The sequence below is a fragment of the Pan troglodytes genome, chromosome 5 (assembly GCF_028858775.2).
Source record: "Pan troglodytes isolate AG18354 chromosome 5, NHGRI_mPanTro3-v2.0_pri, whole genome shotgun sequence".
NCBI classification, from domain to species: Eukaryota; Metazoa; Chordata; class Mammalia; order Primates; family Hominidae; genus Pan; species Pan troglodytes.
This window is the reverse complement of record NC_072403.2, coordinates 14078737-14096301: the sequence shown is the minus strand read 5'-3', so window position 1 is coordinate 14096301 and position 17565 is coordinate 14078737. Positions and strand designations below refer to the sequence as shown.

Here is a 17565-nt window from a genome sequence, read left to right as displayed (position 1 = left end):
CATTTTTCTGTGGTTTTAGAATTTCTTTCCTTCTTCAGTAATACCAGGTTTCACTAAAAGGCTTTTATCTGCTCTTCAGGATGATTTGATGAGATGAAAGGAAGTAAGAAGTTTTCCTTAACTCAGAAGGACTCTTGCTTTATCACACGGGAAATTTAGCAATAAAATATGTCAGGTAGGATAAAAGAGAAATTGCAGAAGAAAAATAAATCATAACAAGCCTCAGATGACCTCCTTTGAGTAAGAGGGCTATTAAAATAGAATTTTTAAAAATGCAAGAAAGTTAAGTTTTGCCGATAGATGTTTGGAACTTGAGCATATCTAAGGAGATGCTGAAGGCAAAGATGCCATCCAATAGCAATAGTTGGTCTGAAAAGGCAGGTCTAGGTCACCTCTTCCCACCACATGGGCCAGAGCTGATTACATATGACAGGTAACCCTGAATAATTGCTCTAATCACTCCAATGAGCCCTCTACCTTGTCTAGAAAAGGACTCATGCATTAGCCAGCTTCAGAGGCCAGACACCCCTAAACCTGACATCTCTAACAAAGACGCGTCAATTTTATTGGAAGCATTATTTGATGTTGCTCTTCAATGGAGGAAGAGATGGGCAAGGAGGGCCTCAAGTTGGCCATAGATCAAGGTCTCATTAAATGGCTCAGGAGTTTGTATTTGCAGGTTAACATGACGTGATGATCAGTTAGTGGAGACTGATAATAGCAAGAAGGGCAAAAACATGTCACCCAGAATTGGGTTGTGGATTCAGCTCTTCCAGAGGGTAGGGGATAATTAGGGTGGTGTGTCATCAAAACTTTTCATGTCAACTAAGGAACATTCTCTCTCTCAATAAGAAACTGTCAGGTCTGCTTAAAGCTGTGAGGGACAGGGACCTCTTTTCAACCTACACCTTCTCGTTGGAGCTGCCAACTTATTTTAGAGGCCCAGGTGGTGAAATGCTTCATCTGGGTCCTGAGCTTTTATGCATTTGTATTTTTTGCTACAGATGAAAACACAAATGATAAAACTTCTTACCCCTTGAGGAAATTGATGTCTATGGCTTTCCCTAATACTCAAGTGTTTTGCCTCACTACTCAGATAATTTTTACAGAAGCCAAAATAAGTTGAGTCTGAGCAACAAATTATCCTAACTGTCCATCCAATGACAAGGAGTTCTCACAAGGGAAGAGCATTGTATCAAAATATCTGTAATATGCTAGAGACGATCGGAGCTCATGGCTCTAAATCGAAGTAATCCTTTCAGTGTAAGCGCATCACCCATGTGCAGCCTTTTCTCTGTTACAGAATTTGGCATATTGTATTGGAGCTATTGATTTTTGTGTCTATTTCTCCTAGAGGTCTGGAATCCATCTGCTCGCCTTTTAATACCTACTGCCTAACCCAGTGCTTTGTACTTAGTAGGTGCTGAGTAAATGTTATACAACCAATTTTTCCTTAAAGGCTGAATCAATTACTTTGGTTAGCATGATACCAAGTGATCATTTTAACTAAAATTATGCTTCTGAACTGGTTTTCATGTGATGTTGATACCATTCCTCTATAGTTTATTCCTCTCTCTCTCTTTTTTTTTTTTTTTTTTTTGAGATGACATTTCACTCTTGTTGCCCAGGCTGGAGTGTAATGCTGCGATCTCAGCTCACTGCAACCTCCACCTCCTGGGTTCAACCGACTCTCTTACCTCAGCGTCCTAAGTAGCTGGAATTACAGGCACCCGCCACCATGCCTGGCTAATCTTTTGTATTTTTAGTAGAGATGGGGTTTCACCATGTTGGCCAGACTGCTCTTGAACTCCTAACTTCAGGTGATCCACCCGTCTTGGCCTCCCAAAGTGGTAGGATTACAGGTGTAAGCCACTGTGCCCGGGCTCCTCTCTTTCTTTCTCCCTTCCTTTTTCCATCCTTCATTCATTCTGTCTCATTGACTATAAGTCTAATGTAAGATTTTCCTTAAGGAAAGAGAATGTCAGAGAATGAAATGAAAAGCAATGGATATTTATGGAGTGACTATTTTATGTTTGACATGATGCTATTTTTTTCACGCATTATCTCATTTAACCCTCACAAAAATATTGTGAGGCAGCTCATATTACCTCTTTTGAGGAACCGGGCCTCAAAAAAAAGAGGAAATTTTTGCTTTGTCTATTCTAACACCAAACTGTATAAACTTTCCTGTACCAAACTGCAAAATAAATAAATAAATAAATAAATATAAAAATTAAAAAATAGGCAAATTGCTAACTGGAGTAACATAGAACATGTTCTAAAAAAGGCTCAAAATCCCTAAGATTTGTTTTATTATCCAAGTAATACAACTAAACACATTTTCTGCACCTCTCTTCTAAGGAAACCAAACAATGTTCTTTACATTTGCTTTCACCTTTACAGGCTATATAAATCTGGAAGTTCACAGAGACTGCTATGAAAAAGAATGTTCCGGAAAACACACACATACCCAGACAGAGCCTCTGACCTTTTCTCTAGAGAACATATAAAGATTCTGTTTGCAGCCAGGCATGGTGGCTCATGCCTGTAATCCCAGCACTTTGGGAGGCAGAGGCGGGAGGATCACCTGAGGTCAGGAGTTCAAGACCAGCCTGGTCAACATGGTGAAACCCTGTCTCTGCTAAAAATACAAAAAATTAGGGGGGTGTGGTGGCGGGCGCCTGTAATCCCAGCTACTCTGGAGGCTGAGGCAGGAGAATCACTTTAACCTGGGAAGCGGAGGTTGCAGTGAGCTGAGGTCGTGCTACTGCACTCCAGCCTGGGCAACAAGAGCGAAACTCCATCTAAAAAAGAAAAAAGATTCTATTTGCTTTTATGTAGGAAGGGAAGGACACATGATGAAGGAAGTGTTCATCTGCAAAATAGTTAACACTTTTAATTGTAGAAATGACATGTTAGAATGACCCTAAAATTTGGTTAAAGCTGTTTTCACAAGCGCAACTAACATACAGAAGGAAAATCAATCTTATTTCAGCCATAAAAAAAATCATTTTCCAAAGGAAACATGATTGGACATCCAAAGCTTGAGCCCAGAACTTGGAAGGCTGTCTAATGCCACATCGGCTTGGACAGGGACTGTGCACTCACGTAGGCCAGCATGACACGATGGCCCCCTGGTTTAATATGGCCGGGCTTCAAACTCCATTAAAAGCGTTGACAGTCACATAGAGTTATCTCAGGAAAAGCAGATTTAAAAACATAAACCTGAATGCAGTAACTGTGTTGTCTCCTTAGCACAGAAAGATGACCTGGAGATCCCCTGCAGCCGGGAGAAGCACAAGTAACACAACTTTGTGTCTCTGCATAAACCAAAACCATATCCTGGGTATTTTATCTCAAGCCCTGACCAGTGTCTCATCTTTGATGCTACATAACAAAGAGAAGTATGAACATCTTCAGCCACTCCAACTGGGATGCAACGATGTAAAGAACATTGTTTGGTTTCCTTAGAAGAGAGGTGCAGAAAATTTGTCTCGTTCTACTACTTGGATAATAAAATAAATCTTAGGGATTTTGAGCCTTTTTTAGAACATGTTTGATGTTACTCCAGTTAGCAACTTGCCTATTTTTTTATTTTTATTTATTATTATTTTTTTATTATAATGAATCAATTGTAAGACATCCTGCCTTTTGAAGGTGGTGGTTGGCTTGCTTCATTTGTGGATGATAACCCTAGACAAACACCGATGATATTAATAAGAGATATTTAATGTATCTCTGGGCGGGGCACGGTGACTCATGACTATAATCCCAGCACTTTGGGAAGCAGAGGTGGTGGATCTCCTGAGGCCAGGAGTTTGAAACCAGCCTGGCCAACATAGTGAAACCTAGTCTCTACTAAAAATACAAAAAAATCACTGGTGTGGTGGTACACACCTGTAATCCCAGCTACTCGGGAGGCTGAGTCTGGAGAATGGCTTGAACCCAGGAGGCACAGTTTGCAGTGAGCCGAGATCGCACCATTGCACTCCAGCCCGAGCGACAGAGTGAGACCTTGTCTCCAAAAAATAAATAAATAAAATAAAAATGTATCCCTGTACGTAAATTGAGTGGCTAAAGCTTAGTAGGGTAGGAATGAATCTGGAAAGTTAGGACTTTCAATAATAATTTACATTTCATGACCATGTAGGTTTTTTTTTTCAATCTAAAAGCCAAATATTCATAAACTGCTTCAAATAATTTTGGGCACAATAAATGAATAGTTAGATAAAATGACTAAAAATGTGAAAAACGGGAAGAAGGTTTCTAGTAGGAAACAGGCCTCCCTGTGCTGTAGGAGAGGTTATTCCTCGTGGGCCATATTTCCATTTCATAAACTTGACTGTAGACTTCCCTCCAAAGAACCTAAGGAAACCATACAACCTCCCCTTATAATCTACATAGTCATAAGTAACATGCAACCGTAAATTTGATTCCCTTCATTTACCATTTTACTAAATGTCACTATTCGCTTATAATGTCAGTGACTGGTGAAATCTGCAGAAAAGACAAAGCTTTTCTCCTTAGGTGAAAGACCCCAATCCCAAATCTTTACTATTTTTTTTGTATTATTATTTTTCTTTTCTATTCTTGAAGCAGCAAATGTTTTGGCCTGTTTTGTGCCTGTCTTTGCACTTTGCTTATCAAGTCATCAGTTGTGCAGAGCTTGCTTTCTAATTTTTCAATTGTTGCTGGCGTAGGAACTAGAGCTGCACCGAAAGATCAGAGCCTGTTTCTGTAGCTGCTGCTTCCTCCAGTAACAATTCTATTAGCATTTTAGAGACAAAGCCTTGCAACACATCAATACAGGGAAAGGAATAAAAGAACACAGAATAAAGATGAAGCATGTTAAAATCACTACCAAGAACCAACTCATATACGATACTGATGAATAACATGCAGAGAATTTTAATGAGCAGGCATCCAAAGCATTTTGATACAATGAGATGCCAGAATTTAAATGTTATAATGACTTAAATAGGGCAAAATTACTGATACAGTACTATAAAAAAAGATGCATTTTGGTGGCTCGACTTTTGCACACTTTCACTGAAATTACTGTTCACGGTTGTGTCATTCAAGCACCTGTAAACAGGATTTGGATATCCCCCTGCATAGTGCTCAGAACTTGTGAACAGATCAGCTCGGTCTGATGAGCATCTTAGCACAAACTGCCCAGGTGCTAAATCCATTTAGTCCACTTATTGGAAAGTAACAAGTAATATTTCTTCAAGGGAAATTCTTCCAATGTGTCTCCTGCTGAGCTTAATGAGATTGAGATGGGATGCTGGGGAAGGGAGACGGAAGAGATAATGGGAAGCTCCCAAGCCACGTCTGGAGGAAGACCTCTCTTCTTTTTTTCCTTCGCTTCCTCATCATTCTCAGTTTTCCCATCGCTGGCACACCTAAAAGACTAGGAAGCATTCGTTTTCATCAAGAAGTCACCTGGGTACCAGCCAAAGCAAGTTAACTACTGTTTTCAGATTTTCCATTTGTATAAGAGATTGAGATACTTTAAAATTCCATGTTTGGTATATTATTTTATGATGTAATAGAGTTACATTCACCAGAATAGACCAGGTTATGCTAGGGTAGCAAACTGTCCCCCAAATCTCAGTGTCTTACAGCATCACATGTCTCTTCTGAACATTTTTATTGTCTAAAACACATCACATGAACATGGGGGATTATGATCCGAGCCCGGGAAAGATGGTGCATATATGTGAACCTTAATAAGAGCTCCTACAGTAAAGGACCAGTTGACAAGATTTTAAATGTATGCATTTTAATCTTTAAGTTATTATTCATTGAGTTTTTTAGTATCATAATTTATTTTTCAATAATTTCATAATTTATTTTCAATGGAGTGTGGATGGAAAGAGCCATGGATTTTAAAATATATTATATGGAATATATAGAATATAAAATTATCCATATGTTAAAATAGAGTACTCTTCTGATAATATTTTAGTGTATGTTGTTGACTTCCATGTTTTCAGAAAAAAAAATGGGAATTCTTTTTCATGATCTTGGATACCAACCCATGCCATAAAAATGAGATTTTGTTAAGCTAATCATATCTTTCTTCTAATAAATCCCTAGACTCTTACAACAGGCCCTCAGATCCATCGTGTCCATACAGCTCAGTCATCTTCCCACAAAGGGGATCGTGTCATTCCTTTGCTTCCAAGACTTCTGTGGCTTCCCAGTGCTCTTGACAGTGACTGGCTATGGTGACCAATGTTACCATGGTTACGAAGGCCCTTCTTAACTTGATCCCAGCTTCCTCCTTCAGCCTGGTTGCATGACGCTTCCAGCTCCACCCACACACATGGTACCCCACCCTTCTTTCTTTTTTTTTTTTTTTTTTTTTTTTGAGACAGAGTCTTGCTCTGTCACCCAGGCTGGAGTGGAGCAGTGGAGCAATCATGGCTCACTGCAGCCTTGACTTCCTGGGCTCAGGCGATCCTCCCACCTCAGCCTCCCAGGTAGCTGAGACTACTGGCACATGCCACCCTGCCCAGCTAATTTTTAAATTTTTTGTAGAGATGGTGTTTCACTGTGTTGCCCAGGCTGGTCTCTAACTCCAGGGTTCAAGCCATCTGCCCGCCTTGGGCTCTCAAAGTGCTGGGACTACAGGCGTGAGCCACCACACCAGCCCCCACTTTTTGGTTTCTCAAAAAAGCTTCCCTCAGGGCCCTCTCACATGCTAGAGTCTCTGATTCACACGTGCACTCCTCCTTTCCATCCCCAACTCCCAAAACCCTTGGTCTGGCCCGCTGCCTCCTGCACCTCCTTCAGCTTGCAGCTCGAGAGCCAGTTTTCCCAGGAAGCTTTCTCAGAAAGCAGAGTCTGGGTTCAGCACCCCTGATTTCTACATTGATGCTGGAAGTCACCTGGGTTCCGGCAAGAGCAAAGTAATGACTGTTTTTGGACTTTCCATTTTCATAGAGATGGTGTTCCTGACACGGAGCGCTTCCTCCATCGTCGCATGTTATGCTGTGTACTCACTGCCTGTTTAACTACCCTGCTTCCCTCAACAGACTCTCAAATGAAAGTGCTGAGGGAACCAATGGCCTGAGGAGGTCTGGGGTCTGTCCAAAGACATCTCAGAGTTCAGGAGAACAGAATTCCCCAGCAGGCACCAGGAGGATGCCACACAGGACCTAACACACTTAAGCAGGTCCCTGTGCAGGGTACAAAGTGACCAGGAAGGAGAGGGCGTCTCAACTCCCCAGAAATTCATGAGCTTCTCCTTTCATTCAGGTGACATTGTGGGAAGGATGAGTGGGAGGAAAGACCCTGAAAGGGAATCTGAAGTTTATTAATTGAACCAATTTATCTGGAAGGGATGATTTTAAAGAGAAAAAGACCATTATCTTTACTTGTCAAATGTGTCTTTCTGTCATCTATGAGAATGGAGGCTGACTTATGCATGTTCAACTAAAAACAATAAGGAAAACTACAATTTTTTCCCATCTTTACATTCTAGTCTATTAAATTTGACCCTGTTTTATTAATAGGGCATATTATCAACTCGACTTCTCTGCCCAAATTATCATACATGAACATTACAGAAGTGTGGAGATTAATTAAATAACACCTTAAAGAAATATTGAACATAGTTTAAAAAGTTCCTTCATTGTGATCAATGCATGTGACATGTTTAGAATTATCCCAAGGTAACATTTATAGAGTGTCCACAATTTCTCAGTGGAAGCATTCTCCTGTTATGAATGAAGAATATGAGATCGGGGGAGGGAAAATCATTGTCACACAATGCCGCACCGCTAGCTGAGGGCTTCAAGCCCAGTTATGTTTAATTACAAAGGCCACTCGTCTTCCACTTTTCCAAAAGTTTCTAATGGTAGCTTCTACCTTTAAGGCATGTAAGGTTTTTTTTTTTTTTAATCCTATAATACCACCTATAACCCCAGCACTTTGGGAGACCGAGGCAGGTGGATCACGAGGTCAGGAGATTGAGACCATCCTGGCCAACATGGTGAAACCCCATCTCTACTAAAAATACAAAAATTAGCCGGGCGTGGTGGTGCGCACCTGTAGTCCCAGCTACTCGGGAGGCTGAGGCAGGAGAATCGCGTGAACCAGGGAGGCAGAGGTTGCAGTGAGCCAAGACCATGCCACTGCACTCCAGCCTAGTGACAGAGTGAGACTCTGTCTCAAAAAAGAAAAAAAAAAGGCCTATAATACAAGATTTAAAGTTCTACAAATATGGACTGTTATCTATACAAATAAGCAGTGCAATTTTCTAATATGTATATTAGAAAATTATATATATAATTTTATATGTATATAATAATATATAATAATTTGAAAATTATATATATTTTAGGAATCAAAAACTTAGTTCTTCTATTGACATCTGTGTGACCTTGGACAAGTGATTTAACCCTTTTGAGCCCAGTATTTCCTCAGTTGTAAAATGAGAGGAATGATACTGACATCAAAGGAAATGCTTGAGGCATAGTAAACATTAAATGAACCTGAAGTCCCTTCACTCTTTGCTCCCTGATGGGAGTCCAAGAGGAAAAAGAAATCACTTTGAAGAGAGTGGAGGTGGATCGTTATCTGTTAACGCAATGGCTTCTTCCATACGGATTGCGTTGTGACGCTCATGCTGTTGAAATGGTTAGTGTTTCCACAGGAAAGGCAGTTCTTGATTCCTTTCTCCCTGCTGTCATCCCTCTTCAGCTGCAGGATCAGCGAAGACAGGCTATTTCTCCCAACCACTGCTCTTTACTGAAGCCCATAGAGCAAAGACAGAACCTGGCTAAATGTCCCTAGAATTCAAGCTAAAAAAGAGGCCTTTATCCGTGTGCCTCTGTTTCCCAAGTGCCAGAACTGCTATGCACAGTGAACCTCGATTCCATAAGTGACAAAATGCATAACCAGTGAGAGGGAACAACCACGTTACAACACACGGCAGTGCAGCAAATTTAATGCTGATGTGTTTATTGATTAAACCTTGGTTAACCAAATAAAAGTGGTTTTATTTGGTCGTTGTTCAGTGTTGAGAACATTCTTTCCCAAAACTCACATCAAATTAGGCTGACTTGATGATAAAAACATAGTTGCACAGATAATATTAGTCAAGCCTGGGCTATAACAAACATCCGTCACTGTTCAAGATGACAGGCGCTGCTTGTTGGCTAAAATTCTGTCAGATGGCGTTAATAGCAAAGAGAGAGAGAAATTCTTTTAAACTCAAGAAAAGGCCACTCTTATGGTTAAATCAAGGAATGACAATTTTTTTCCTTAAATAAAATTAATCAGACATGAGAATTAGGAATATCAATAAAGTATGTTATTTTACATTTGTATTATTCTTACTTTTTAAAAAAAAATGCAAGGGCATATTCCAACACATAGATAAGAGGCACTCAAATAAATTAAATGTAAAATATGACTCTCTGGGGTTAGACATAGGGCCTTTGCTGTTAAGAGTTAAGGAAGAGGTTTTCCTTAAAAATGTGTTTGAGTTTCAGAGATATTTGATAATTAACCATAATAAGAAACAAATAGAACAACAACAAAAACAACAAAACTTCCTCCTAAATAGAAGCAACCTTAATTGAAAGCAAAGTAAGCAATCATAACTGTGATGGTTTAAGTATTCCTACACAGCCCTCAGGAGGGGAGAAGGATGATGGGGAAGGTGGATGGAAATCAAGTTATTTATTTAAGGATTATGACCTGAAATCCATGTTTAAAATATATATTTTTTTTACCTCAAAGCACTGATCCCAGTTAAAATGCAAACATTTCAGAAGGGTTGCACTTCAAGACTTTTATTAGTCATTTACCACTTAGTATAAGCTAGCTCCCAAAAGCAAAATTTGAAAACACAAATGGGCCTGACACAGTGGCTCGTGCTTGTAATGCCAGCACTTTGGGAGGCTGAGGCAGGCAGATCACTTGAGGTCAGGAATTTGAGACCTGGTTGGCCGACATGGTAAAACCCCATCTCTGCTAAAAAACATGAAAATTAGCTGGGTGTGGTGGGCACCTGTAATCCCAGCTACTCGGGAAGCTGAGGCAACAGAATCGCTTGAACATGGGAGGCAGAGGTTGCAGTGAGCCAAGATGGCATCATTGCACTCCAACCCAGGCAACAGAACAAGACTCTATCTCAAAAAAAAAAAGAAAAGAAAAGAAAAAGAAAAAGAAAACACAAATATGTAGATGGAGGGAGAGTAGGAAAAGGACGGGGTGAAGGAATTAGAGGCACTAGTTCCTTAAAAGGTTATATCCACAACACTAAGAGGAAATTTATCCAAAATGATATTTGGCCTTTTGAAGGTCAACTTCATTTTGTTTTACATTTTTGCCAAGGCCCAATACAAATGTTAAATGAATTAAACAATTCTCAGGTCTTAAAAATCAATTTAATTGTGTCCACTTATTTCTTTCAAACATGGCTTAAATGAGTGATGAAAAATGCTCACACACTTCCTGACACATTGCACACTACTTTTTATTAGTTGGGCAGAGAAAGCAGAAAGAACCAGAAAATGTCCCCTGGATACGTGAGAAACTGGATCGGTATGTCATTAAATGTTATCCCCTGAAGGAGTGGTACCATCTCTGCCTTCTTCAGTGCTATACTCCCAGCACCAAGCACAGACCCTCAGGATGGTCTTAGGTAACCTTTGTTACCCGTAAATCACCTGACCATCAATTTCACCCCCTACCAAATAAGCAGGATTGCATCATTTGGCTGATGAGGAAGCTAAGACTGGGAGAAATTAAAGGATTTCCCCAGAATCGCCCAGGAACTTCACAGGAGAGCCAGGACGAAAACACAGCTGCTCCTGGTTCTGCAGTGAACCAGCTGAGTTCCACATCCCACCATGCAAATCAATTTGTCCAGCTGGTTGCTTCCAAGTTTACCTTAAATTTATCTGAGCCACTTATCACTGCCTAATGGACCACCATATTTCAGAAAATCTAAGACACTGTGGGTTGTGACACGCTGCCACGTTTTATATACCACTAAGAGAAAAACCACTACTAACTCAACAAGGACACCATGCTTTCTTACTACATAGACAATCACTTTATGCTCATTAAAAGAGCTTTTCTAGACCTGCCTGGGGATAGATTTTATCATGTATCACCCCTGTGCATGCATTTTGAAGACATGAAATAGATCAGTTAAGATATTCCTAAAACAGGCCGGGTGCAGTGGCTCACGCATCTAATCCCAGCACTTTGGGAGGCCAAAGCGGGTGGATCACCAGAGGTCAGGAGTTCGAGACCAGCCTGGCCAACATGGTGAAAACCCATCTCTACTAAAAATACAAAAATTAGCCAGGCGTGGTGGTGCATGCCTATAATCCCAGCTACTCGGGAGGCTGAGGCAGGAGAATTGCTTGAACCTGGGAGGTGGAGGTTGCAGTGAGTGGAGATCACGACACTGACTCCAGCCTGGGTGACAAGAACGAAACTCCGTCACCTAAAAAAAAAAAAAAAAAAAAAAAAGATATTCTTAAAACTTTCTCACAGAATCCCACTCATGTGACTCATTTTTTGACTTACAGCTGTCTTATGTTTACATTTTGCCAAACAATGTCATCTTCGGTACCTTAAGATCATTGGTTTTGCAGCATTTCTTAAAATAAATTCATAAGAGACCATAAAGCCACCGGTGCTGGCCTCCTGGCCAGCTATGCACAATGCAGTGCAGCACGACTTAACTGCTGCTTCCAGGAGGTTGCTACATTCTGCTAATTCATTGCTGCCCCGACTTCCACCCCAGAACCATTTGTTCATAGACACTAAAAGAGTGGGCCATATTGTCTCTGGGATTGTCTTCCATGCTCTTGACACCTATCCTGAAGTTTTTGATGTCACACTTTTCAGGCAGTGACCATTACAGACCAACAGTGACCCTAAGATGCATCCCAGTATCAGAGATGCTCTAAAAATGTATATGCATTTGGAATCCATGATATGCTGCACATATTGATTTGCTACTTGTTGTTTATGTCTCTCCACTAGAATGTGAGTGCAAGAGACTTTGTCTATTTTGTTCACCCCCATGTCTCCAGCCCTAGAACAGTGCTGGTATGGTAGGCAAGCAACATTTATTGTATACACAACTGGATTCATTAATTCCATTAAGTTGCTAATTTGGTTGGGGGGTGGTTTAGTTAATTTTTTTCTCTTTGTTAAAAAGCGGTGGACAGGCACAGTGGCTCACACCTATAATCCCAGCACTTTGAGAGGCCAAGGCGGGTGGATCACCTGAGGTCAGGAGTTCAAGACCAACCTGGCCAACATGGCGAAACCCCATCTCCACTAAAAATACAAAAGTTAGCTGGATGTGGTGGTGCATGCTTGTAATCCCAGCTACTCGGGCAGCTGAGGTGAGAGAATCACTTGAACATGGGAGGCGGAGGTTGGCACTACTGCTCTCCAGCTTGGGCGACAAAGCAAGACTCCATCCAGCAAAAAAAAAAAAAAAAAAGCAGTATTATAGTATAATCTTTCTCTCTTTTTTTTTTTTTGTAAAATATGTTTATACCTACAAAGAAGTAGAGATAGATAACCCTATATCAAGAGCTGTATATAATTGATTTTTCTTCCTTTTATTTATACTTTCTAAATTTTCTAGCATGAACATTATTACTTGCTAATTTGATACGAGCATATATCTGCACATTATTTTAATTTGTATTGCTTTATTTTTATGTGGTAAAAGGTGAAAGCTTTCTGTACTGCATAGCAAAAACACATCGTGAATTCAATTATTTTTGCACCAACTTTATTTTCAATACGTTAACTTTACAACATCTTGGCAGAAAAATTTCTTTAAAATGCATATCTAAAGCCTGAAGACTGGTCGCGGTGGCTCGCACCTGTAATCCCAGCACATTGGGAGGCTGAGGTGGGCAGATCTTTTGAGGCCAGGAGGTCAAGACCAGCCTGGCTAACATGGTGAAACCCCATGTCTACTAAAAATACAAAAATTAGTCGGGTGTGGTGGCACATATTTGTAATCTCAGCTACTCGGGAGGCTGAGGCATGAGAATTGCTTGAACCCAGGAGGCAGAGGTTGGGGGAGCTGAGATCGCACCAGTGCACTCCAGCAAAAGCCTGAAGACAAAAGAAAGAAGACCAAGCTAGGGAACCCTGGGATCAATCAAAAACTCTTTAGGAACGCTGGGCAAGGCCCTAGGTCCTGTCACCTGAACAGGTCCCTCTGTCCTCCCAGGTTCTCTGGTCTTCAGGAAGGGTCTCTGGGCATCAAGAAGAAATTCTTTATGTTCTCATGGTTCTGAAGAGGAGGATCATGGGCTGTTGGCAAGTATGAACCATGCTACTCAGAATGGCAGGTAAAAGCTGAAGGGAATGCCAGCATTTTGGGAGGCTGAGGCAGGTGAATTGGTTGAGCCTAGGAGTTTGAAACCAGCCTGGGCAACATGGCAAAACCTCATATCTACAAAAATTACAAAAAGTTAGCCAGGCGTGGTGGTGCACACTTGTGGTCCCAGCTACTCAGGAGGCTGAGGCACGAGAATCACTTGAACCCAGGAGGTAGAGGCTGCAGTGAGCTGAGATCGCATCACTGCACTCCAGCCTGGGTGACAGAGCCAGACCCTGTCTCAAAAAATAATAATAAAATAAAATAAAAGCCAAGGAGACACATTTCAGTCAGATAATCAGCATCTCAAACTGGTCAACTTCAATCCAGACCAGTGAAGGGATGGGGACAGGGGTAGAGGTTAAATTATGTTTCCCCCAAATTCTTATGTTGAAGCCCTAACCCCTAGTACCTCAGAATGAGATGTATTTGAAGACAGAGCCTTTAAAGAGGTGATTAGGTTAAATGAGGCCAGTGGGGTGAGCCCCAATCGAAGCTAACTTGTGTCTTTGTAAGAAGAGGAAATGTGGACATGGAAGGGGTAGCAGGGATGGGAGCACACAGAGGGAAGACCACATGAGGACAGAGTGAGAAGGTGCCATCTACAAGACAAGGACAGAGGCCTCACCAGAACCCAGCCCTGCCTGCACCTTCCTCTTGGACTTCCAGCCTCCAGAACTGTCAGGAAATAAATGTCTGCTGTTGACGCCGCTCGGTCTGTGGTACTTCATTATGGCAGCCTTGGCAAACTGGGGATAGCCAGTTAACGACCCTGGGTCAGCAGGACTCTTAACGAAATTTAAACTCGGAGAGCTTTATCTGATCCCCCGTGGTCCATGAAAGACTGTACATGATTTGCAATAGTGACAGGAAACGCGGGCAGAGATGCCTTCCACCTGCAGTGAATTCCAAAGCACTTCTCAGCTTTTATTCTCGAGCTTCTCCCATACCAAACCTCCATAATTTGCTAAAACTTGGTAACTGAGAGACTGATTTGAAATCCCCTTTTCACCTGGGACTCCTTGATGGTCCAAATAGATGAAGGGCAGGTGGCAGAAAGGACACAGGAAATGAGAAGCTTGGAAAAGGCACTGCTTAGTTAATCAGCCCCTTATAGATAGTGCTGAGTTCGTTGTACCTAACAAGATGTAACAGAAGCTTATTGCATAGGAAAAAGGAGCTGACGGATTATTAGCCTGACACTCTCCATTTGCTAAATGTACAGAACAGATTCATTACCTTTGTCCCCCGCCCCTTAACAGTATGGGTTTGATTGCCCTCTTGCCTACAGGTAATTCTCCATCAAAATTAAATCCGTCAGCTAGTTCTCAATTTTATAAACTACGCAGGCACAGGGAGAGAGGAGGTCGGGCGGAGGCTCGTGCTGGGTGGGAGGAAGGTTACCTTTCCCAGGGCCACAATGCCAATCCAAAATTCTTCTACTCCTAGGGCTCTGAAGATGCCTGTATTCACGGTCCCATAGTGACACCAGCTGGTCAGATTCCAAACAACAGCTTAGATGGAGAGGAAATGGCTCAGCCCCCTGCACCGTGCTCAGATGATAAATATACAGCCCTGGCCTCTTGACACTCTGCCTGTTCCAGTTTAAATGACACATGCCATATAAGGCATAAATACATTTATAGAATAAATACACAATACAAAAATGTGTAGATACTTTGGCTGTTACAAGCTCCTCTTCTCTTCCCCAAAAGATCAATGACACTGTTGATGCTTAATTGTCAACCACCATTTTCCTCCCTAGCAATTACACACCCAGTCCTATGAGCTGGCGCAGACTAAATCAGGGGAGGTCCTTGCCAGTTTACCAAGGTAGGGAAGGTTCGCCATTGGGAGAGAGAATGAGGCCTGATGTTCAGTTTGTATGTGACAGATGGAGAAGACGGATTGTGAAGGCCAAAAACATCTCTAGATTTGTCCATTTCAGAGCTGCTGGAGCTCCAGAGTCTCTCTCCTGTGAAGACTTCTTCCCCAAAATGCGGCCTTGGCGATGTATTCACGAAATATTCATTCTGGCTCCTGATTTTGTATTTGTAATCTTGCAGTCTTTTTCTTTTCCTTTCAGGAAAAGGCTCCTTCAAATTGTATAAGCTTCAGACTTTGAAAAGCTGGGATCCATACCTGCAATAATGTATATACTAGATGTACTGGTACAAATGTTGGATACCTACTATATCCTCAGCACTGTGCTGGGTGCTGGGACATGTGCAGGAAAGGAGCAGGAAGCTTCCTACTCGATCAGTTAACCACACCAGCACATAAAATAACTAGCCAGCGTTGCAATGCAATATGTCATTAAAGACTAAATTGTGTAATCCAAATTATGTGCACAGTAGCCTGGAAATTCACAGGGGGAAATAGAGGTTATTAAAGGATGTGAAGCAATTCTGGAATGCTTCACTGAAGAAGTTTTAAGTGGAGCCAGAAAAGTATGGGAGAAAGGAAAAAGAAGTAACTAATCAAGGGGGATAAGGGGGAGTGAAAGCCTCGAGGTGGAAATGAGGTTGCTTTGTTTTTTTGTTTTGTTTTGTTTTTTTGAGACAGAGTCTCACTCTGTTGCCCAAACTGGAGTGCAGTGGCGTGATCTTGGCTCACGGCAACCTCCACCTCCTGGGTTCAAGCAATTCTCCTGCCTCAGCCTCCTGAGTAGCTGGGATTGCAGGCTAATTTTTGTATTTTTAGTAGAGGCAGGGTTTCATCATGTTGGTCAGGCTGGTCGCCAACTCCTGATCTTATGATCTCATGATCCACCCACCTCGGCCTCCCAAAGTGCTGGGATTACAGGTGTGAGCTACCACACCTGGCCAAGGGAATTCGGTCATTTTTAGTGAGCAAGAATGAGAGCAGCTTGACAGAACCAAGCTGCACATTGGAAAGTAGTGGGAGACATTGGACTGAACGAGATGGGAATCCAGCTACTAAGGACAAGGACAGCCCCTCAAGAATTTTGACTTGACTTTGAGATCTCAAGTGAGAAAAACCACACAAAGGTAACTCTGCTGGCATTTTACACAATGATTACGCACATTTTTCTAATAACTTGCTGGAAATAGAATGAGCATTGCAGCACCATCGGACAGGTGCCTTACTCATTGGAGATGTCTGGACAGTGCTGTGATCATCCTCGCCAGCTGCAGCAATAGCACCCTGGGTCCTGCAGCCAGAAAGAAGGATGTGATCATCACCTCGTCCTCATGCTGTGCTGAGGAGCCTTGGTGCACAACTACTGGCTCGTTTTGGGCAGGACAGATAAGTCCCAGCTGCAGAGCTTATGACACACAATTTTTACCTAAACTTCTAACTTTTATCCACGATACCTGCTCCCCTTTCACTGCCTTCCTAACTTCTTGGCTCTTAGAATGTCCCAGCTTCATGCTCTTTTTAAATACCTGTATAAGAAATCATGTCTTTAAATAAGTAGAGGGTGCTTTTCGTGTTACCATGTAAAGGTTTTGAAATAGCCCCTGAAAAAGACATAAATATCTCTCTTAGCAGCCTATCAAAATGCCAGACTTCTCGGCATTTCATGTCATTTCCTGTGGATTAACCCAATATCAATGTCAAGCTTCTTGAAGACAGAAATGATGCCATTTCCTAGCATATCCCAATGCCTCGAATTTGCCTAGCAGGTAGGAGTTGCTCCATAAATGTTTGTCGGATGGATGGATAGATGGATGGATGGATGGGTGAGTGGGTGGGTGGGTGGATGGATGGATCTTTGGTTGGATACATTTAAAGTAAAATGGCTAACACGGTGAAACCCCATCTCTACTAAAAACACAAAAAATTAGCCAGGTGTGGTGGCACGCGCCTGTAGTCCCAGCTACTCGGGAGGCTGAGGCAGGAGAATTGCTTGAACCTGGGAGGCAGAGGTTGCAGTGAGCCAAGATTGCACCACTGCACTCCAGCCTGGGCGACACAGGAAGACTCTGCCTCAAAAAAAAAAAAAGTATAATGAGAAACTGGAACTATGTATGTGTTGGTTCTGATAGGCGTGGACCCATCCCATTGCCATTGTTGTCAGGATCTGGATCAGCAAGACATTTGCCAACTGGGACAAAGAGAAGAATAAGACTCAAAAACTGATAGGAAGAACCAAACACTACTGAAGACCAACTTCACTGCTCAAAGTGGCCTGGTGCCAGTCCTTTTCAGGA

General features: G+C 41.9%; 1 long non-coding RNA gene across 1 annotated transcript in view; it reads right to left on the bottom strand.

Annotated features, from left to right (window-relative positions):
• LOC107975046 (uncharacterized) overlaps positions 1-17565 on the bottom strand; it is a 50462-nt gene that overhangs the window by 6782 nt on the left and 26115 nt on the right. The window lies entirely within an intron of this gene.